The following is a 24,156-nucleotide window of genomic DNA, read 5'->3' as shown; positions in this document are numbered from 1 at the left end:
CAGTCTGGGGAGGGCCTTGGCAGAGGGGAGAAGGGGAGGAACATTAGAGAGGGAAGGGTTGGAGGTGGAGGAAGGCAGAGGGTTTTCTAGGAGCTGAAATATGGCTCCTTTCTGGAATGTGCCTCTTAATCAACTTAATGGGCCTCTGACGGAGCAGCGTCCTAGGAAGGTAGGAGAAATGGAGGTGGAAGCTGAGGTTGCTGTTGCTGGGGTGTGGGTAGGAGGTGGGCTGGGCTGGGCTCAGCTGGCTGAGGGTGCTAGTGGAAGCCTGGAAGCTGTGTTGGTGGTTGGGACCTTCACCCTTTTCCCTCCTAAACATCTACCCGGCCAAAGACATGGCCTCTCCTGGATTTGGCCGGGGAAAGAAGAATTCCTGTGGGGAACTGGAGCATCTGGCCCCTGACTTCTGATTTCTCCCAAATCTTCCTTAGGGAGGCAGTGGGAGCTTGGGCAGTGCTGGGGCTGGGCAGGAGGGAAAGGGGAGGAGCCCAGCCTCTGGGGCAGGTCAGGGATCATGTCCACAGTGGTGGCACCCTGTGGTGGCTCTCTTTCAGATGCCATCAACTGATGGGGCTCTGGAAATCTGGCAGGTGGCAGCTTTGATTCTCTGCCTGGAGTATCAGTGCCAGCTCCATGAGCGGAGAAGCCTTCTGCCTCAGGGGTGCAAAAGTTGAAAAGTGGCCGACCCAGTTCCCCCTACCCATTCTCCTTTCTCTGCCCTGGACTGACTCAGGAGCTCATGGGAAGGTAGCCTGGCAGAGTGGGTCTCCTGGGGCCAATTCACTCTTCCAGCAGTTGACATCTCACAAGTTGCTTCATTCTAAGCCTCAACCTCCCCGTCTGTAAAATGGGGATCCTGACACCTTCACAGCAGTGAGGGAGACATGTGATTCAATGGGTGGCAGGCCCAGTGCAAGGCAGGTGTACATGGAAGTGGACCCTGACCCTCAGTCCTCCAGAGATGATGACGGAGTCTCAGAGCAGCCAAGGCAGAGTGGGCAGGTGCCTGGGTGGGGGCAGGATGAAAAAGGGGTGGAAGCAAGGAAACTGAGCTTTTCTTAGGATCCCAAAGAAAGCTGGGTGAGGGGAGCTGAGGGGTGCAGTTGCCTCTGTGGCTGGGCAGTGTCTCTGCTCTCAGGGGCTACACAGGGATGGCTCCAAGGGCCTTACCCATGTGTAGGAGCTCAGGAATGCCACAGAGAGGGTGATTTGCATATGTTTTACATATGTTTTGCATATGACAATCAGCCTCAAAGTCTGTTTTCAGGCAGCCTTGAAACAAGCAGAAATCTCACTCTGCCTGATCTGTTTGTCACGGCTTGAAGGGTGCCTGGGCCAGCCCTGTTGGAGTACAAAGGCCAAAGGGGTGGGGGAATTTTCCCCAAAGCCACCCAGTGGATGAAGAGTGGGATGAAAATAAAAATTGCGTTTCTGGTTCCTGGTCCTATAGGCATTTTCTGTCACATAATAATAATAATAATCATGATGATGACGACAATGGTGATAGTGATGATAAAAATAGTAATACTAGTCAGTACTTACCAGGCATTTACAATATGCCGAACACAGCTGTAACACAACTCACTCAATCCTCACACTAACCCTATGGGGTAGGTGTTACTATTATTCTCATCTGACACAGGAGGCCACCCAAGAACAGAGAGGTTAGGTGACTTGCCCAAGGGCACAGAGCTGGACATGGCACAGCCAGGATTCAGACCTGGGCAGTGTGGCCCCGAGGCCATGCTCTTTTCCACCACACCTTGCACTGCAAGTTCATAAAGGAGTAAATCAAGGGTCACTGCCTGCCACAGAGTCTGGCCCTAGCCCTCCACTCTCCAAGGCCCCTCTCCTCTAGATCCTCCAGCACTGACCTCTGAGTGGGGGTGGGAGGGACTGGGTCCCTCGTCTGGGGTTTCTGTCCAGAGATGATTAAAAGTTGATTGCCTTGAGAGCATTCTTTGTCTCCAGGGTGTCAAGCCCAGAACAGCCAAGGAGACAATTGCTGCAGGAGTTGCATTTGTTAATCTCGTATTTGTTAATTTGTTTTATTTTCCATCCTCAGAATTAGGATGAGGCTCTTGAACTTGATATGCAAATATATGCAAAGTGAGATGAAAAGGCATCTTTAAAACCTTGGCCCGTCTTTTCCCTCCGTGCATTAGAGAAATTGCAGCTCTCCCCGGCCAGTGGGTGGAGGGTGCGGGTGTGGGCAGATGTAGGGGAGGGGTCCTTTGTCACCTTCCATCCACCAGCTCTTCCGTCCCTCCCAGGGATCCTCTGGAGTGGATGGTGTTACTATCATTTCCATTTTACTTACTAGGCCAGTGAAGCTCAGATGAGTGGAGTGACATGCTCAAGATCACATGGGAAGGTGAAAGTGGAGTTCAGACACGGGTCCTTTTCACTCCAAATCCCGCTTTCCTCACCCTGCCCTGCATACATGCCTTCTTCCTGCCCACAGCCTCACCACTGATTTCCCTCTCTGGCTCTTGTGCAATGGGGGAACTGCAGTGTAGGTGGCCTGGTAGGGGCTGAACTGAGCCTATGGATGGATGGGCTTTTGAGTTATCTATCCCCACACTGGTCTCCACCCACCCTCACCTTCTCAGCAGCCCCTTCCTGTGGGTTGGCCCCAGCCCTGTGGCCAGGTGATGGAGAGGAACCCTGAGTACACCTCTCTTGCTCCTCCTGTCCTCTCTACAGGGCCCAGTGGACTGAGTTATTGTTTGCCTGGTGTTTAGAGCTCTCTTGGATTAGAGGCCTTGGCCTAATTGCTAGAAAAGCCTCCCTTGGCTCCCTAGGAAGTAAAACCTGACAGATATCCCAGCATCAGTCATGCTGCTGGAGAGGGAAATGGAGATAAAGAGAGAGAGGGGTTAGGAGCAGGACTTAGGTGTCTAGAAAAAAGGATTCCTCTCCTTCTTCACCTCTCTCCCTTCTTCTTGCCCATCTTCTCCATCTCTTAGTCTACTGGGAACACCTGATTCAAAGCTAATATCCTGAAGAATGAGGAAAGAGCAGCAGAAAGGCCTTAGGAAGTGGAGTGGAGCAGGTTGGGTGGGGGTGAGATCTGAGAGCTGGGTGGGGTGGGGTGGGGATGAAAATGTGGGTGAGGATGGAGTAGGATGCCCTGGGAAGAGTGAGAAGAGACAGAGCATCAGAGAGTCTGAAGAGGAGCCTATGGGACAAAAAAGGAATATTATTGTTATTATTGAGACAGAGTCTCACTCTGTCACCCAGGCTGGAGTGCAGTGGAACAATCTCTGCTCACTGCAACCTCCACCTCCTGGGTTCAAGCGATCTTCCCACCTCAGCCTCCTGAGTAGCTGGAACTACAGGAATAGGCCACCATGCCTGGCTAATCTTTGTATTTTTGTAGGGGCAGGGTTTCACCATGTTGCCCAGGCTGATCTGGAACTCCTAGGCTCAAGCGATTCCCCTGCTTCAGCCTCCCAGAGTGCTGGGATTACAGGCATGGGCCACCGACCCTGGCCAGGAATACTACTTTTGAAAAAGGTGGTAAGGGGGAATGCTAAGGACATGTTTCTGTAATCTCTAGACCCATCCCAATAGGTTTTTGCAGGATCTGAACTCTGAGATTGGAATATCTTGAAGTCCATGCCCCTGTCTCCTTGTCAGGATGGCCCTCTCCTCTGTACTCAGAGACCAGAGGAGTCGGGAGGACAAAGGACAGGGAGAGGAGTCACACAGAAAGACCACAGCCGCATCCCTTGAATTTCCCACCTGGTTCCTGAAAGCAGAGTGTGTTCAAGGCTGCAGCCTGTTGCTTGGGGAAATATGCTGAGGCGGAAAGCTGGGCTGCAGCCCGGTGTTGGGGGAGAGTTACCCACCATCTGTTCCGTAGAGAAACAGATACCACTGGCACAGCCAAGTCAAACAGCCTAGATGGAAAGAGGTTCCCCTAGAACCCGAGCAGCATCAGCCAGCTTGCCGGCAGGCTTGTCAATGAGCAGTCAGGGGCTCCTAAGCAGGGGAATCACAAACAGCCCTCCTCAGGGCAAGTGGGTGCCACCAGGCTACCCCATGACACTTTTCTTTCAGTCTCCTTCCCTTCACCAAATTATTCTCCATCATTAGGTTTTATTGGAAAAGAGTGGGAGGGAATTTGACAAATAAATAAAAATTTTAAAGACAAATAAATAAGGGAGCAAGCCACTCTTTTCCTCTTTAATTTTTTAAAGGAAAAATTAATTTTCCTTTGCCTAAGTACCTGTCACCTTAAATTAATCTCTCTAAGAGCAAAAATGACAGAGAAGTTGGGTCATTAGGCAAATTTTAATTAGAGGCTCAGATGTCCTTTACTAATAAGATGTTACATATATTTCATTCTGTTCTTGCCTCCCTACTGCCAGGACATCTTTGCAATGCAACCAGAAGCCCCTGGGGAACCAAGCAGATGTGGGCTTAGAGAGATGGGGTTGGAATGAGGAAGGGAATGGTGGATTTTTTTTCTTCTCGTGCAGGTGCTGGGGCAGGGCAAAGGGAGAGAGAGTTGGGAGAGATGTTCCTGTTTTCTCCAGGAAGGAGGTCCACCCTAGGGCCGGAGCCAGCTTCCTCTCTCTGTTCTTGGCATCATTGCTGCATCTAGGGGTGAGCACCCAGATCACTCAAGACCAATGTGTGAGTATGTGAGTGTGTATATGAATGTGAGTGTGTGAGCACCTGTGCACAGATATAGCACTATAGCAGAGATAATGGAAGTTAACAAGTTCTGATGCCAGACTGCTCAAAATTCACATTTGGGCTCTAATTATGTGTCCTTGGACTAGTGACTTAACTTCTCTGTGCCTTGGTTTCCTTACCTGAAAAAATAGGGATAATACATACTTACCTCCTACAGGTGTTAGAAGAGTTCAGCCTGATGAATACAGCCCTATATAACAGGGCTGGTGACAGTGAGCCCTCTGCTAGCTGCATGTGTGCCCACTTGCCAGTGAGAGTGTGTGTGGGCTTGCGTGTGTGCACTGTGGGCATGCTTCGGTGGAAAGAACACTAGATTTGGAGTCAGAAAACCTGGATTTGAGCCACACCTCTGCCACTTCCAGCCTCGGTGACATTGACAGGCTACCTTACTCCTCTGGGCCTTTTTATATCTGCCATCTGCCAGTGGGCTTGATGATGAGACCCAGGCTTCTGAAGGTCCTCTCTGGGTGGGACTAAGACTCAGATGGGACATGCAGCCCCTCCTGCAAGCACTGGACACAGGTGAGGAGGCCAACCTGTGCATACCCACCTACTTACCTGGGAAAAACATGCATGTCAGGCTTGCAGCTTATGATGTGCCTCCAAGCAGGCAGGTGCATGCACCTGTGTGTGTGAATGTAGTCAGGGAGAGGATCTGAAAGAGTCTTCCTCTATGTCCCACAGGGCCCTCCTCTATGCTCCTCTCAATCAAATCTTTCCCTGGCCTGCAAGTGGACATTATTTACCCCAGGCCCCTGCAGGCCACTCTTGTAGACCACAGAGCTCAGTGGCCCTTCCAAGGGCCTGGCGGTCAGAGAAAGTGACAGATATAAGATTTAACATCTTGTCCTCTGTCTCTGCTCCCATCGAATGATGCTCAGGGTAAAGATCAGGATGTGATCCAGCAGGAGCTTCTCTTACCCTGTCATGGGAACCCAGGCTTGAGGGACCCCTGGGCCTCTCCTAAAAACATGATTTCTGGCTTTTAATTTCCTTTAGAGCCTGGAGAACACATTTACTGTGAGTCTCATCTTGGATATTTTTGCCTCCCCGGCAATGTTTGGAGAAGCAGGTGGAGAGGAGAAAGATGGAAAGGGTCTGTGAATGAGTACAAGAGGGAGAATCATGCATGAAAAGTGCCTACTCTGTTCTAGGCACTGTGCGCACAGTGCTTTAAATGCCCTGACCCTCTTCATCCTTTAACGACCCAGAGATACTATCATTAACACTTTTACAGGCAGGAACATTGAGGTTAGGTAATTTACCTAAGGCCACATAGCTAGCAAGCTGACGCTTAAGTCAGCTGTGTCTGATGTTTAATTCTGTCTTCTGCAGGTAATTGTGTGGGCTGTTGACAGGGCCCTGGAGAGTGTCAGAAAGCTCACAGCCTCTGCAGGAGAGAGCAGCTTCCCCTCTCTGGGCCTCCATCTCCCCCAGTGCAGTGAATCAAATGAGCACCAGCAACATCTCCTGAGATGGGATTTGGAGGGCTCCCTGGAGAAAAGAAATAGTGCAGGGGTTTTGAGGGACTGGTGTGCCAGCCAGGGCCAAGTCAAAGCTATCACTCACCCTGACTCATTAGCCCTAAGTTCGTCCTCAGGGCATGAGGTACAAGCTGAGGGCAGAGCCATAGCCAGGACCATTACTCACCACGGCAACACCTCTGCTGCCTGTTGCCACACACTGGTGCTGGACTCAGCTTCCGTGGAAAGGGATGGAAATTGCACTCATTTTCCAGGAACAAAGAGGACAGCTTGCCGACCTTGCCTGTCTCCTCCCACTCTTGCTCTGTTCCCTACCTCTGCTTGGTTGCATGGGAATTTTGCTACCCTTCAGAGACCTGGAGGGGACCCAAGAACTCTTGTTATTAACCCCTCCTTCCTCACCCACTCTGGAGGGGAGTTGGGCATATAGATGGGGCAGGAAAAGAGAGTGCTGAGGAGCACAGGCTTTGGGGGAAAACAAAAGAGCTGGGGAAGGTCAAGAAGGAGCTGCAGATAGACTGCCGTTGAGAGGAATTAGAGTGGGGAGAAAGAATTCACTCCTTTGACCATCTGTTACATATGATGCACTTCTACACACGTTATCTCATTAAATCCTCACAATAGCCTATCCTCACCCCCATTTTAAACACTGAGGAAACAGGTCCAGAGAGGTTAAGTGACTTTGCCAAGAACACAGAGCATTTCAGGTGGCAGGGTCAAGATTTGGACGCCAGTCCTGTCTGACTTCAGAGCCCTTTCTACTTTACCACGGTGCCACTTTCCTGACCAGGGTTGGGAGTTCTGAGTTTCAGAGATGAACATCAATGCTAAATTGCTTTGTGAATCTCTCTGAGCCTATATTTACCCATCTGTAAAATGAGAAGATGAAACGAGATGATTTCTAAAGTCCCTTTTAGTACTGGCTTTCCATGCTTAAGACGTGAGTGTTCAACCCCATTAAAAAGTGAGCAAAGGATATGAACAGACTTCTGAAAAGAAGACTTTCATGCGGCCAACAAACATATGAAAAAAAAAGCTCAATATCACTGATCATCAGAGAAATGCAAATCAAAACCACAATGAGATGCCATCTCATACCAGTCAGAATAGCTATTCTTAAAAAGTCAAGAAACAGATACTGGTGAAGTTGCCAAGCAAAAGGAATGTTTTTACACTGTTAGTGGGAGTGTAAATTAGTTCAACCATTGCAGAAGACAGTGTGGTGATTTCTCAAAGATCTAGAAGCAGAAATCCCACTAGACCCAGCAATCCCATTACTGGATATATACCCAAAGGAATATAAATCACTATATTGTAAAGATACATGCACACACATATTCGTTGTGGCACTGTTCACAATAGTAAAGACATGGAATCAACCCAAGTGCCCATCAATGGTAGACTGGATAAAGAAAATGTGGTACACACACACCATGGAATACTATGCAGTCATAGAAAGGAATGAGATTATTATGTCCTTTGCAGGGACATGGATAGAGCTGGAAGCCATTATCCTCAGCAAACTAACACTGGAACAGAAAACCAAACACCGCATGTTCTCATAAGTGGGAGCTGAACAATGAGAACACATGGATACATGGGGGAATACAACACACAGTGGGGCCTGTCAGAGGGTCAAGGGGAGGAAGATCATCAGGAAGAATAGCTAATGGATGCTGGGCTTAATACCTAGGTGATGGGATGATCTGTGCAGCAAACCACGGCACACATTTACCTATGTAACAAACCCGCACAACCTGCACATGTACTTCAGAACTTTAAAGTTGAAGAAAAAAAAAGAGTTGAGAGTTTGGAGACTTTCCCAAACCCAAAGTTGAGAAGCCTGAATGGCTTGGAAAGACATCAAGGCATTCAGCCTGATCTTTGTTATCAGTGAACTAGGGAGGAGACTTTCTGCCTCTCAAGGCTGTGCCATTGCCACCTCCAGGAACCTTGCATACTTTGGCTATTAGTTCTGGCTCTGCAGACAAGTGACTGCCTTCAGGAGGGGAGTAAAGGGACAGTCCAGCCTCAGGATTCCAGCAAGCAAGGAAATCTGAATAATTGTGTCTCTGGGACACAATAACTTCTGTTTCCTTGCCCCCTCCCTTCAAGCCACAGACTCCAATTAGCAGCTTAGCACCAAAGTTCTCAGACATGTTCCTGCTTTTGGAGACACTGAATAATGGAGATATTTCTGAAGCTGAGATGAGGAGGGTGGGGGGTAGGATGTGAACTTGTAAAAATGTAGTGAGAGAGATTTCAGATTCCTAGATGCTGCACTTTCTTCACACTTTAAGGAAGGTGTCTGGTTGCTGAAAGGACTCCTGGCCTCAGTATAATTTTCTAATAATTGCTCCATTTTTCTGAGCTATCATCCCAAGCATTGTGGAGTGAGAGGAAGACAGGGCTCTGCCTGCTGGAGGAGACCGCATTCTCATCTTATGGGAAGTGTGAACCTGATGAGGGAAGTATGACTCCCAGTAAGAGGGAGCACCAACCTGGCAAGATATTGTGGCCATCTCCCTTATGGAATTCTTGGGCTGGTAGGGCAGATATTATCCTGGTTTCTGTTGGTGGGGTGCTGGTTCAAAGGAGTTAGGGGAGCTGAACATAAAGTTCAGATGCAGAAAGATGACTAAAAAGAGTATTCAGCTGGATCCTAGAGGGAAGAGGGTGGTCCCTAAACTCAGGTGGCCTTTGTCTTGGAGAGAGGTGAGACAAGCCCCTCACTCTCCAGGAGCACAGTAATAAATAAGATCATAGTTGGGAAAAGTGTGGTGTATATGTGTGTGTGTGTGTGTGTGTGTGTGCACGCCTGTATGTGTCTGTGTGTGTGTGTGTCTGTGTGTGTGTGTGATTCCATGCCTAGGAAAGGAGCTCTTATTTTAAATTTGTTCAACAGAGAATGTAACAAGGAAACCTTGAGAAAAAGATTCTCTTGTTCTGTTCTTTGTCATTTGGGACAGAAATGCTCAAATTGGGAACAAACATATAAATATTATGTCTCACTCTACAGAGTTGAAGTTGTTTTTGCACTTTCTTGAGTTATGAGAAAATGAGTGAACCCACCTGGTCACTGCATGACTCCAGAATAATTCTTTCCCCTTCTCTGAACCCCAGTTTTCTATCTTCAGAATAAATGATTGGATTTAGAAAACCTCTCAGGTCTTTTCCATTTTCTGACATTCCAGTTTTTGTTTTTCTACCATTCCGCTCAACCACTTCCCCCTTCTCCCAGCTGTCAGGAGCTGTCCACGGTTCTGAAGATCTTGGGCCCAGAGAGAATCAACCATATTAGATCTGGCCCAATTACGGCTGCACTTTTTTTTCCCCCATTTGTCAGTTGTCATGGTTTTTAAAGTTTTAACTTTATTTATTTATTTATTTATTTTTGTATGGTTTTTTTAATTAAATAATTAATTTATTATTATTATACTTTAGGTTTTAGGGTACATGTGCACAATGTGCAGGTTAGTTACGTATGTATGCATGTGCCATGCTGGTGTGCTGCACCCACTAACTCATCATCCAGCATTAGGTATATCTCCCAATGCTATCCCTCCCCCCTCCCCCTACCCCACAACAGTCCCCAGAGTATGATATTCCCCTTCCTGCGTCCATGTGTTCTCATTGTTCAATTCCCACCTATGAGTGAGAATATGCGGTGTTTGGTTTTTTGTTCTTGTGATAGTTTACTGACAATGATGATTTCCAATTTCATCCATGTCCCTACAAAGGACATGAACTCATCATTTTTTATGGCTGCATAGTATTCCATGGTATATATGTGCCACATTTTCTTAATCCAGTCTATCATTGTTGGACATTTGGGTTGGTTCCAAGTCTTTGCTATTGTGAATAATGCCACAATAAACATACGTGTGCATGTGTCTTTATAGCAGCATGATTTATAGTCCTTTGGGTATATACCCAGTAATGGGATGGCTGGGTCAAATGGAATTTCTAGTTCTAGATCCCTGAGGAATCGCCACACTGACTTCCACAAGGGTTGAACTAGTTTACAGTCCCACCAACAGTGTAAAAGTGTTCCTATTTCTCCACATCCTCTCCAGCACCTGTTGTTTCCTGACTTTTTAATGATTGCCATTCTAACTGGTGTGAGATGGTATCTCATTGTGGTTTTGATTTGCATTTCTCTGATGGCCAGTGACAGTGAGCATTTTTTCATGTGTTTTTTGGCTGCATAAATGTCTTCTTTTGAGAAGTGTCTGTTCATGTCCTTTGCCCACTTTTTGATGGGGTTGTTTATTTTTTTCTTGTAAATTTGTTTGAGTTCCTTGTAGATTCTGGATATTAGCCCTTTTTCAGATGAGTAGGTTGTGAAAATTTTCTCCCATTTTGTAGGTTGCCTGTTCACTCTGATGGTAGTTTCTTTTGCTCTGCAGAAGCTCTTTAGTTTAATTAGATCCTGTTTGTCAATTTTGGCTTTCGTTGCCATTGCTTTTGGTGTTTTAGACATGAAGTCCTTGCCCATGCCTATGTCCTGAGTGGTAATTCCTAGGTTTTCTTCTAGGGTTTTTATGGTTTTAGGTCTAATGTTTAAGTCTTTAATCCATCTTGAATTGATTTTTGTATAAGGTGTAAGGAAGGGATCCAGTTTCAGCTTTCTACATATGGCTAGCCAGTTTTCCCAGCACCATTTGTTAAATAGGGAATCCTTTCCTCATTGCTTGTTTTTGTCAGGTTTGTCAAAGATCAGATAGTTGTAGATATGTGGCATTATTTCTGAGGGCTCTTTTCTGTTCCATTGATCTATATCTCTGTTTTGGTACCAGTACCATGCTGTTTTGGTTACTGTAGCCTTGTAGTATAGTTTGAAGTCAGGTAGTGTGATGCCTCCAGCTTTGTTCTTTTGGCTTAGGATTGACTTGGCGATGTGGGCTCTTTTTTGGTTCCATATGAACTTTGAAGTAGTTTTTTCCAATTCTGTGAAGAAAGTCATTGGTAGCTTGATGGGGATGGCATTGAATCTGTAAATTACCTTGGGCAGTATGGCCATTTTCATGATATTGATTCTTCCTACTCATGAGCATGGAATGTTCTTCCATTTGTTTGTATCCTCTTTTATTTCCTTGAGCAGTGGTTTGTAGTTCTCCTTGAAGAGGTCCTTCACATCCCTTATAAGTTGGATTCCTAGGTATTTTATTCTCTTTGAAGCAATTGTGAATGGGAGTTCACTCATGATTTGGCTCTCTGTTTGTCTGTTGTTGGTGTATAAGAATGCTTGTGATTTTTGTACATTGATTTTGTATCCTGAGACTTTGCTGAAGTTGCTTATCAGCTTAAGGAGATTTTGGGCTGAGACGATGGGGTTTTCTAGATATACAATCATGTCATCTGCAAACAGGGACAATTTGACTTCCTGTTTTCCTAACTGAATACCCTTTATTTCCTTCTCCTGCCTAATTGCCCTGGCCAGAACTTCCAACACTATGTTGAATAGGAGTGGTGAGAGAAAGCATCCCTGTCTTGTGCCAAACTTTATTTATTTTTAAATTGACAAGTAAAATTTGCATATATTTATGGTAAACCACATGATGTTTTGAAGTTTTGTGCATTCATGTGGTAAGTCTATAATCAGAGCTGTGGGTGACATGGCCAAAATCTAAGATGCAAACTCTGCCTCCAAGCATCTTGTGCAAGTCAGAATATACATATAGTAGGATCATGAGTAAAGGAGATTAGTGGACATTTAGTCCAGCCCTATCACTTTATTGTGATATTTACCCCCTGGTTGCGCTGATCAGGACTGCCATTGATGCCTGTTTTCCCAAAATTTCCTGTGTCTGTGGCAGAGGGGTCATGAAGAGGAATTGTGGGGAACTGGAAAAGACAGGGAGCAAGTTATTTAGTCATATGCTCCTCCTTCTTCTTTATGGGATGAGTGTGAGTGTGATTCCATGGGGCTGGCAATGGCCCTCTTATCACTAGCTGATTTCCATGACCTCAAGGTTTCCCTCAGATATCTTTTTTTTAAAAAAATACAGAGTCTTACTCTGTCACTCAGGCTGGAGTGCAGTGGTGCAATCATAGTTCACTGCAGCCTTGACTTCCCTGGCTTAGGTGATACTCCTACCTCAGACTCCTTATCTGGGACCACAGGCGTACGCCACCACACCTGGCTATTTTTTGTATTTGTCATAGAGACAGAGGTTCACTATGTTGCCCAGGCTGGCCTTTAACTTCTGGGCTTGAGTGATACACCCACCTCAGCCTCCCAGAATTCTGGGATTACAGGCATGTGCCACCATATCTGGCCAGATATCTTAACAAGAGAATTGACTTGAAAAGTCTTCCCTTTCCCCTCTATTCCTGGATTTAAAGCAGGCAAGGGGGTTGAGCTTCGGTAACCTGAAGTTCAAGTGGCTTTTGCCTTCTTGGATTTCTGAGGTGGTGCTCAACGTCTCCTTGAATATTTGAGAAAAATAAGATAGGGGAGAATCTATCATCTATTGAGTCTTCACCATGCTTTGGGTGTTTTACATTTATTATTTCATTTAGTCCTCCTAAGATCCCTGTGAAGAAAGATGTCTTAATTTCTTTGTGCTGCCATAATAAAATACCATGGATTGGGTGATCTATATGGAACATAAATATATTTCTTACAGTTCCGGAGGCTGGGAAGTCCAAGAACAAGGCATTGGCAGGTTCACTGTTTAGTGAGTATCTGCTCTCTGCTTCCAAGAAGGTATCTTGAATGCTGCATCATCTGGAGGGGAGGAATACTGTGTGCCCACATAACAGAAGGTTGGAGGGAAAAAGAGAGTGAGATAATTTCCTTTGTCAACCCTTTTCTAAGGGCATTAATCCATTCATGAGGGCAGAAGCTCTCATAACCTAAACATCTCCCAACACGCTTCATCTCCCAACACTATTGCATTGGGGATTGAGTTTCCAACACACGAATTTTGGAAGGGAACAAAAACATTCACACCATAGTAAAGGATTATTGTTGTTATCAGCTTGATAGATACGGAAGCAGAGATACAGAGAGATTAACTGCTTGGCCCAAACTCACCAGGTAGCAAGTGACCTGTACTTCTCCCACTCCAAAATGCATACAGGTCAAGGAGTAGGAAGAAAATGGGCCTAAAATAATCTCATATTGAGTTCTTCCAAATTTCCTGTCTTTCCTCATCTGCAGCCCATGTCTTTGTTATAGCAGGTAAAATACCAGATTTCGTCTTAGGGTATATCCATTACTCTTTCTTCTCTGGAGAGTGGAGCTGGGATGGAGTTTCTCCCTTTTTATTCTTGCCACCTACTTCTTAAATACGTCTCTTGGGAGAGTTTTTGTCATGCTAAGTGACTTTACAAAATTAGAAAGGTTCAAACAACATGTTCTGCTCCACAAAGGTTGTTTGGTGGCTCCCTAGAATAGTAAATCTGCAGGTGGGGAGGCATCCTGCTGGGACCAACTTTACTCACCTAGTAGCTCCTGCTGGTGCTATCCTCTTTCCACTTGTCACCTCTACACTGTGTGCTGAGATTATGTGAATAGCAATGGTGTTTTAGGGAGAGGATCACCTAAAATGCCCAAGGGAAAATACTTTCTTGTAAATGTTGGAAATGTGATAGAATTGTAAACATTACTTGAAACCCATTGCATCAATTGCAAAACACATGTCATGATTCTGTTTATTCTGCAGCAGTGTAAAAATGCTAAACTGTCATCAGAAAAGGAAATATAATCAAAAGAAGGTTGGACAGGATTCTCCAGAATCCTAGGGTTCGGAGAAACAATCAGGACCTAGTTTGCAAGCATGAGTCAGCACCACAGACAGCGATGGAGCTTGTCACACACCCCCTTCCCTTGGCTCCTGCTTAATGATGCTGTGCCCTATGGTTAGGGTCAGGTCCTCCAACTGGCAGACCTCCTAATCCTGGCCTGTTTGCCTGACCCCTTCCTTCCCTTTGCCCCAGCTAGGACATCTCTTGGGGCCGTGAACAGCTGGCACTGCCCTGGCACATTTACAGGACAAACTTGCCACTTTCAAAGCTCAGACCTCCAATGTGGAGGGCATCTGGGCTGTTCTGGCCTCCTCCCCACGGGGTAGGTGACCTTCTTCTTTGATGGAGGAGCAGGTGGGTTGATTTGGCTCTAGTGAAGATTTTTTTCTGTGGCAGGTTGCCTAGAGCCATTGGGCAGAGAGAGCCATTGGGCAGAGAGAGCCATTGTCCTCTCCCTTCCCCCACACCCAGGAGACTGGCTACAGGGTAGAAGGAGAAAAATTAAAACCAAGGCTTATTATGGAATTAGGGCCATAAAACCACAGGCTACAGCATACAACAGCTACAGCCATAAGCCTATAGCCCATTCAATCATGGAATAGGTACTGTTACACATTAAGTAGGAACATTTATGTACAGGTAACAGAGAATAACTTCTGATCTTGTGTCTGTGGTAGTAACTGGCTCTTTATGCAGCATTTGTGGCTGCTTAATTATGGTGGATGAACAAAGAGGTCTGGGACAGAGAAGGTCAGTGTACATAAAACTGTGGCCAAGGCTGAATTTCATGATCAAGGAAGTAAGTCAGTTTGTCCATGCTTCTGCCTCCAAGAATGATGGTGCCAGTATCCAAGTCAGACGGTGGTGCTTACATGGGGATTTAGGAAGCATGTGGTTTTGAAGTATTCCTTGGGTTTTCCTTTCCTATCCCCCCAAGAAATCTTGATTCAGTAAGTCATGGTCACTGTTAGCATTCAGAACTCAGCTCTGAGTCCAGTCTTGAAGTTTAGGCTCCTTCCTTCCAATCTGCTGATGGCTTCTAGGGTCTCCCCTGATCCATTCAGCACATAAGACAGAGACTGATTTATGGGGTAAACCTCCTGCTACTCCCTACTTCTGGAAAAGGCAGTAAGCTGCATTCTAATGACACATTCAACTCTGTAAGTTCAACAAATATTTGCCCCACACAGTTTTGCTAAGCAGCTATGGTATGTGAGGCTCTGGACACAAGGGGTGTAAAGTGAATTTGACACAATCCCTTCCCTCAAAGAGTTTCTAATCTGGTGCGGGACCTGTAAGGGTAACAAATTGCAATATAGTGTGCTACATGTAGTAACAAAACAATTGGTATTATCATTATATGAGGGTTAATGAACGCATTACCTGTGGCTAAAATATTTTAGAGGCTGAGATGTGCTCACCTCCCCCAAAGAGGCTTAGCAGAGGTGATTAGTGTATATTGAAACCTGCTTTGTGAAGAGCAAATGTCTTTGATTCCATGTCACAGGGTCGGATACACTCCTACTTGCTTCACAACTGGAACAACTTCTCTCCCCTTTTCTATCTCCACCCCTAGCTTCCTGACCCCAAGGTTAATTCCTTTCTGTAATTATGCCCATCATCCCTGGCCCAATTTCCAAACTCCTTCTGAGAAGTGAGCACTCCCAGGTCTAGAGCTCTTCTTCCCCACAGTAATCTGATAACATATAATGAAAGGTTACTGCAGTCTTGTTTTATTTGTGACTCAGGGCTATCTGTGGCTTCCCTCCACTCCTCTATGTTCCATTGCTCCATTTAATTGAGAGTTAACCATTTATGCAGGGAACAAAAGCATCCTGGGAAGGATAAGAGGATCATCAGCTGGAAAACTCTAGGCAGTTTTTCTGAAGGGAGTGTCTGACAGAGGGCTTTGAAAGATGTAAATATATGCAATTAGCCTAGTCTCACCTGTAGGAGCACTGTAGGGCCTAGGGGATGGTGTAAAGTATGCAACTAATTTGTCCTGTTCCACCCCCCTCATGTCTATTCTTGGGTGGTACCTGGCTAGGATTGTGCACAAAAGACCCTGAGCATCTTTCACTGTCAGAAGGAACGGCAACCCGACACACTCCGGAGGCTGGCTAGTGTTCATGCTTTCCAGAGGCAGAAAACGCTGTACTTTTCCTAGTCACCCCCTGATCCCCAATGCACACACCTGTAAAATGTGTTTCAGAGAGCTGTACTGCCAAAAATAATATTAATATGTTCACAGAACCTTACAGTTCATGAGTTTTTGACTTGGATCTAACCAAAGCCCTGTAGTATGGACAGGTTGAGAAATGATTGTTAGATTGATTTTATAGACAAGGCACCTGAGCCTTAGACACACTCTTGTCCAGGGTCTGCCTTAGGTGGCAGAGCTGGGACAAGAACTTAGGACTCCTGACTACAAGGCAAGATACTTTGGCTTTACCGTACGTGAAGCTCCATGTCAGCTGAACCTCACCTCCTACTGTGGCATCTGACTCTCATTTCTTTTCTTGGTCTTTGAGAGAATCCATAAGGGGAGAATCTCCACATGCTTTGAAGCTCCCTGGGTTTAGTCCATTTTCCTGAATAATAGCAACATCTAGCATTTATTAGACATCATTTGCAGGCATTATTCTAAATGCTGAGCATATATACTTATAGTCGTGTATATATGTAGCCATGTATACTTTACATGTATGCATATAACTCACACAACAACTCTATGAAGTAGATTGAAGACAGCTTTGTTAACCAACTTACCCAAAGTCCCATGGTTGGCAAACAGTGAACCAGGTAGCCTGGCTCTGATGAAGAGCCCCTCCTTGAACAAACTTAAGTCAGGTTCCCCTGAGTCCTCTTCCCAACCAGGCCTTGACTTTTGGACTTTGGTTTTGTCTTTGCATTGCCTGATTTTAGCAAGAATCCTGCTAAGTTGGTTTAGCAAGATCCTCCACCTTCAATATCTGAGCAAATTCCTCATCCTCTACCATTCCCCAGGTGATATCTGGTCATTCTGGCCTGCCTCAAGCAAAAATCTGGTTAGGCTGGTTTAGCCAGAAATCCCTCTTTCCCCTTGAAATGTCTCTTAGTGATTTTTCACCCATCAATCACCCCCTCTCCATCCCACTCTTTGGCTATAAATTCCCACTTTTTCATGTTGTATTGGAAGTTGAGCCCTATCTCACTCCTCTACTGCAAAACTCCATGGCAGTCGTCCCTATACCAATTACAATAGCCTCGAATCAAGCCTGCCTTGATTCATGACAACAGTTATGACTAATTTCTTCTTTCACAGCTCTAAGGGCTATACCCTTAACCATAATGCCACACTACTTCTCATGTGGAAGGAACACTGGAGGCTTAGGTTCAAGTCTTTATTCTGCATTTATTTGCAATGTGACTTTGGATGAGTCACATAATGCCTCTAGGACTCAGTTTCCTTCATTGACAAGTACCAATGACAATAACTCACCTTTACCGGGTGCTTTGCAGTTTACAAAGTGCTTTGTCAGACATTGTTTTTTTGTTGTTGTTGTTGTTGTTTTCTTTGTTTGTTTTGAGGCAGAGTCTTACTCTGTCACTCAGGCTGGGGTGTCCTGGCACAATCTCAGCTCACTGCAACCTCCGCTTCCTGGGTTCAAGTGATTCTCCTGCCTCAGCCTCCTGAGTAACTGGGATTACAGGTGCCCACCACCAAGCCCAGCTAATTTTTGTATTTTCAGTAGAGACAGGGTTTCACCATGTTGGCCAGGCTGGTCTCAAACTCCTGACCTCAAGTAATTCACCTGCTTCAGCCTCTGAAAGTGCTGGGATTACAGGCGTGAGCCATAGTGCCTGGCCTTTTGATCCTCATTACTCAGTGAAGAAAATGACAATTTTGATTGTATATATGAGGAAACTCTGGGTTTCAGGGTCTGACCAAGGTCAAATAGCTAGTATGTGCTGGAGTAAGATCTAGAATCCAGGCCTTTGGGGTGTCCTTGCCATGGAATATATAGGCCTTGGACTAAATTCTCTCCAAGAGTCCTGCTATTCTCGATTCTCTCTGTGCTGGGAAATTAAGAAAGGGGGTAATAGTGAACTCTTAGTTTGGGGCCATCCCAACCTGGTGGTACAGGTGTATATGGCACTCAGTTGAGCACATGATACTGTCCTTTGCAATCCCTCACCTGTCCCAAGGCTTAATGGTGGCCTCTCACAGACCATCTCCCTGGTAGAAGCTGGCTTTAGAAAATGGACATGAAACTGCCTTTTGACCTTTTCTTCTCTATTCTAAGCAGCCCCATCTCCCTTGCCCTTTCATCCTTTTCAGGTATCAATCCTGGGGATGGCCAGAAGCATCTCAGAGCTGAGGATCTGCCCCTAGAGAGGCAGAGGGAGGAAAGGCAAAAATATAAAATAAAGATTAGCAAAAGAATTACCCTGTGTGTTCCTCCCACCTCCCTCATCTCCCCGTGTAAATTACCCTATTATTCGTTTCCCTTAGGACTCCTGATCATCCTTATTTCTTCTTTTGAGCTAAATCATTCATGCAGTAAATTAGTTCTTTGGTTCAAAAAACCTGTGATTGTAGCAGTTGCTGTGCCACCACCAGCAGCAACAACACAGCCCCTGGACAGCTTCCAAAAAAAAAAAAAAAAAGGAGAAGAGAAAGAAAGGGGAAAAAAGCCCTCAACAAGTCAACAATTCTCCCTTCCTCCCACTCTATCCACATGCACAGAAATACATGGGGTGCCCATTTCCTGGGAAATGATTTCTTCAAAAGGCAAGTACACGCTGAAAGGGAGTAAAGACAAAGTCGTAACCTAGAAACTACTCAGGTTGGGACAGGAAGAATTATAGTCACCGAGGCCATAGGTCTGCAGTTTGAAAACTTCAACTCTGTTCTCTGCTCTCAGAAACTAGGTCTTGGTTCACCTTGGGTTCCTGGAGGAGCAGCATAACATAGAGGTTAAGAACCCAGGACTTGATGTCAGATGCTGCAGGACTGAGTTCTGGGTTCTGCCACTTTCTCACTGTGTGACCTTGGACAAGTATCTTAACTTTCCTTTATCTATAATCTCTGACACATACCTGACTCCAGACTCACTCATATCCCCAGCTGCCTACTCTTGTATACCAGATGCTGCCTACCCAGCATCTCCTCTTAGACATCTTAAATCAAACTTAACACATCCCTAAAGAAACTCTTGATATTCCCTCTTCTAACCACGCTTCTCCCACAGTCTTTCCCATCTCTGTGTCAATTCCATCCATCCTTTGCTCAGGCTAAAATTCTTGATGTCATCCTCAACTCCTCTCCTTCTCACACACACTAGTTTTATTCTGTTAAAAAATCGTATTGTCTTTATTTACAAAACATGTTCAGAATCTGCCTACTTCTTACCACTTCCACTGCTGCATCCTGGGTGCATCCACCATCACCTCTCACCTGGTGATTTCATTAGCCTCCTAACTGATTTCTGCTTCTCTCCTTGTCCCCAAAGTGGTTCTATAAATACATAAGATGGTTCACATTTTACCTCTTCAAAACTAACCAATAACTTTTATCTTACTTAAGAATAAAATCCAAGGACTTACACAATCTACACCCCTTCCCCCAATGTGGCTATTGTTGTTGTTCATTTTGCAGGTGCTGTCTATGAATAGTTGTTTGCTTTCTTATAGTTTTGGTCTTCTCTTAACATTGTAGAATAAATTATACATTTGTGTGTGTGTGTGTGTGTGTGTGTGTGTGTTGGGGAAAGGGGTTTGAGATGGGTAGGGAGAGAAGTGGCACTAAGAACAGGTGAGCTCATTTCATAGTGAGATCTCCACCAAGTCTTTAACAGCTCTGGTGGTGACAGATGTGTACCCAAAGCTGCCTCTCAAGGACTAATTTCACCTCTTTACTGTCTCTTCTCTACTCCTAATGGTATTCTCTCCTTTATCACCTATGGTTATGGGTCTCAAATTTTTTAGCTGGAAGCATAATTGAAGGAGGTTTTTTTTTGTTTTTTTTTTTAACATGCTTGTTGCTGGTTCCCAACTGCAGAGATTCTGATTTATCAGGATGTAGTGGTGTTTTTAATAAGTGACCCAGGTGAATGTGATGTGGGTGGTGAGTAGACCACACTTTGGTTAGGAGTACCTAGCATGTATATCACCTCATAGAAGTATATATACTTTTATTATTTTTAAAGTACTTTAAAAGGTTAAATTTTTGTTAATTTTCAAAAAGGAAGGTTTGGAAGTAAAACACATGTATCAATAAAAAGCACAATGCAAAAGTGGTCAGTATAGAGGGCCAATATACACAATTAGATTTATTATTAAATATATTCAGATGATGTCTTAAGTCAGGAATTTTGAGTGGAGCAAGAGGCCCATCTAGAAGCTGAAATTTTTAAAGGCGAACTTCACCACAGTCCAGTGAAGAGATATGAATATAATGTCCATTATGGGCTCCCTCACAGAGAAACAGGCTCAGAGTTAGTCACTCAAACTGATGTTTTTCTCAACTTCTGAAGTTTCAGCTACATACACAGCAATATTGTTGACCTTCTTCACTTCAGACAGCCGACGGAAGAGAATTGCTATTTTTTTCAGTCCTTTTGGTCTGTCTTTTGTTTTAATCTCAACATTGGACATTATAATAGTAATTACTCCTAACAGACAATGTTTTAATTTACCGATTTATTTACTAATGTTTATCTTTGCCAATTTCTTTGCTCCCCTTTCTACTATGCATTTGAGGTTTTCCTTCTGGAATCATTTTCTTTTTTCCGGAAGTAGATCTTTGAGAAGTCCATTTGGTGAAGTTCTGTTGGTGGTAAATTATCTCAGATTTTGTTTATCTACAGATATATTTATTGCACGTTTGCTTTTGAAAGACAGTTTTGCAGGATACACATTTCTATATTGATGATTTTTTTTTTTGACATTTTAAAGACACTCCACTGTCATCTGGTTTCTGTTGTTTATGAGAAGTCCACTGTCAGCCTAACTCTAGCTCTGTTATATATGATCTGTCTTTTTTCTCTGGCTCTTGAATCTGATTTCTTTTCTTTCTGGACACCATTCTGGTATCCTGTAATTTTGCAATGATGTGTGTAAATACAAATTTTTTAAAAAATTCTACATGATATGTATGGTGCTTCCTATACTTTGGATACACTTCTTCTATCACTTGTGGAAAAATTTCAGTCATTTTTGTTCATATATTTTCTTTCTTTGATTCTTTCTATTCTCTCCATCTGGGCCTTTTCTTTGATACTCTATTCTTTCCATCTGGGTCTCTGATAAATGCATGCTAGATCTCTTTTGATTCTGTCTTCCATATCTCTTAATCTGTCTTTCATTATTTTACAGCATCTTATCTCTCTGAATAATTTCCTCAGACTAATTGCCCAGTCTACTAAATTATCTCTTCAGCTGTGTCTAATTTATTATATCCCCTTCATTTCTAAAAGTACTATTTAGTTCTTTTTTAGAGACAGGGTCTTGCTCTGTTGCCCAGGCTGGTCTTGAACTGCTGGCCTCAAGAGATCTTCCCACCTTCGTCCCCCAGAGTGTTGGGATTACAGGTGTAAGCCACCATGCCTTGCTCCTATTTGGTTCTTCTTATAAATATTTCCAGTAATCTTTATGGTCCATTACTGTTTGCTCATTATTCTGATTTTCAAATTTCTTTAAATATTTTATACATATTTGATTTTTATGTCTGACTATTCATCAAATGTTTGTTTAGTGCCTATTATATACCAATTACTGTTATAGAGATTGATAATCAGCAGTAAACAAAACATAAAAATGTGTGCTGTTATGAAGCTTGTATTCTATAATTAACTCCAATACTTGAAGCCCTTGAGAGCCTGAATTTATTGTTGGTTGCCTCTGCTGATTCTCACTCATAGTGGTTTATTTCCCTATACAGTTGTAATCTTAGATTGTGAATTCATGTTTTGGTGCACGTGATGTGTGGGAATGTGAGGAACCTAACTTATAGATGCTTTTTTCCAGAGAAGACTTATTTGCTTCTTCGGGAACCAGGGGAATGTTATTGTTCTGGAACCAATTTAACCTTTTTGAGAACCCAGATTAAGGTGGGAGCCCTGGCTCAGTTTCTCTACCTTACCACCACTCTTGGGTTTAATATTCCTATCAGTGGAAGCACTGATATCAGCAACTATCCATAGGGAATGCTTGTCACTACATTTTTTTGTGTGTGGCGACATATAGTAACTGTGGCAAAAATTTAAAATTTGTGACTTTAACCATTTTAAGTGTATGATTTAGTGGCATCAATTACATTCACAGTGTTGTGCAAGTATCACTATCTATAACCAACATCCCAACAGAAACTCTCTACCATTAGGCAATGACTTCTCATTTTCTCCTTCACTCAGCCCTTGGCAACCTCTGATCTACTTTTTGTCCTGCAAATTTACCCATTATAGATATTTCAAATTAATGGAACCATATAGTATTTATTCTTTTGTGTCTGGCTTATTTCACTTAGAGTAATTTTTCCACGGTTGATCCTTGTTGTAGTATATACCAGAACTTCATTTCCTTTTATGGATGAGTCATATTAACATTGCCTGTTTATACCACATTTTGCTTATCTATTTATCTGTTGATAGACTTAGGTTGTTTCCATCTTTTGGGTGTATACCTAGTAGTGAAGTTGTTGGATTGTATGGTTATTTTGTGTTTAGCTTTTCTGAGGAACCAATATAGTGTTTGCTGCAAAGTTTGCACCACTTTACATTCTTTCCAGCAATGCATGAGGGTTCCAATTGCTCCACACTTTCAACCACACTTGCTATTTTCCACTACTATTTTTTATTATTGCCATCGTGATATTTGTACAGTGGTACATTACTGTGGTTTCAATTTGCATTTGCCTGATGACTAGTGATACTGAGCATATTTTCATGTCCTTATTGGTTATTTGTATATGCTCTCTAGAGAAAAGTCTCTTCAAATATTTTGTCCGTTTTTAAATTGGATCATTTGGCTTTTTATTATTGAGTGTAGGAATTCTTTATGTATTCTGGATAGCAAGACTTTATCAAATGATATGCAAATATTTTCTTACATTTAGTAGATTGTCTTCACTTTCTTGATAATGTCTTTTAATGCACAACTATTTTTAACTTTGATGAAGTCCAATGTATTTTTTTTCTTTTATTGCTTATGCTTTTGGTATCATACCCGTGAATCCATTGCCAAGTCCAAGGTTTTTCCTTATGTTTTCTTCCAAGAATTTTATATTTTTATTGTATTTAAGTTCTTGATCTACTTAGAGTTAATTTTTGTATGTTCTATGAGATAGGGGTCCAACTTTTCTTTTGCATGTGGAAATCCAGTTGTTCTAGCACCACTTGTTAAAGAGACTCTTTTTTCTTTATTGAAAAGACTTGGCACCCTGTAAAAAAATCAATTGGCCATAGAAATATGAGTTTATTTTCTGGACTTTCAGTTCTATTCCGTGGGCCTATATGACAATCCTTATACCAGTACCACATTCCTTTGATTACTGTAGCTTTGCAGTAAGTTTTGAGATTGGAAAGTGCAACCCTTCCTATTTTGTTTTCCATCAATATTATTTTATCTATTCAAGGTCCCTTGCAATTCCATGTGAATTTGAGGATTGGCTTTTTCATTTCTGCAAAAAATAGTAATAAAGAAAAGATGTCTGTTGGATGTTTTTGATAGGGATGGTATATTGAATCTGAAGATCATTTCAAGTAGTGTAGGCCATTTCACAATATTGTCTTCCTAACCATAAGCATGGGTTACTTTTCCATTTATTTATTTAGGTCTTCTTTAATTTCTTTTAACAATGTTTTCTGGAGTTCACTGTGGATGTCTTTCACCTCCTTGGTTAAATTTATGCCTAGAAGTGTTATTGTTTTAGATGCTATTGTGAATGGTATTGCCTTCTTAATTTCCCTGTCTTCATTGCAGATGTATAGAAACACAACTGATTTTTGCATATTGATCTTATACCTTCAACATTTTTAATTCTTTTATTAGCTCTCATAATGCTCTTGTAGAGTCTTTGGGATTTTTATATATAGGATTATATCTTCTATGAATAGAGATTGTTTTACTTCATGCTTTCCAATTGGGTGACTATTTTTCTTGTCTCATTGCTCTAGTAGTACAATGATGAATAGTAGTGGTGAAAGTAGGTGTTCTTGTCTTGCTCCAA

This window comes from Pongo pygmaeus, chromosome 19 (assembly GCF_028885625.2).
Source record: "Pongo pygmaeus isolate AG05252 chromosome 19, NHGRI_mPonPyg2-v2.0_pri, whole genome shotgun sequence".
NCBI classification, from domain to species: Eukaryota; Metazoa; Chordata; class Mammalia; order Primates; family Hominidae; genus Pongo; species Pongo pygmaeus.
Note: the sequence above shows the minus strand (reverse complement) of the source record.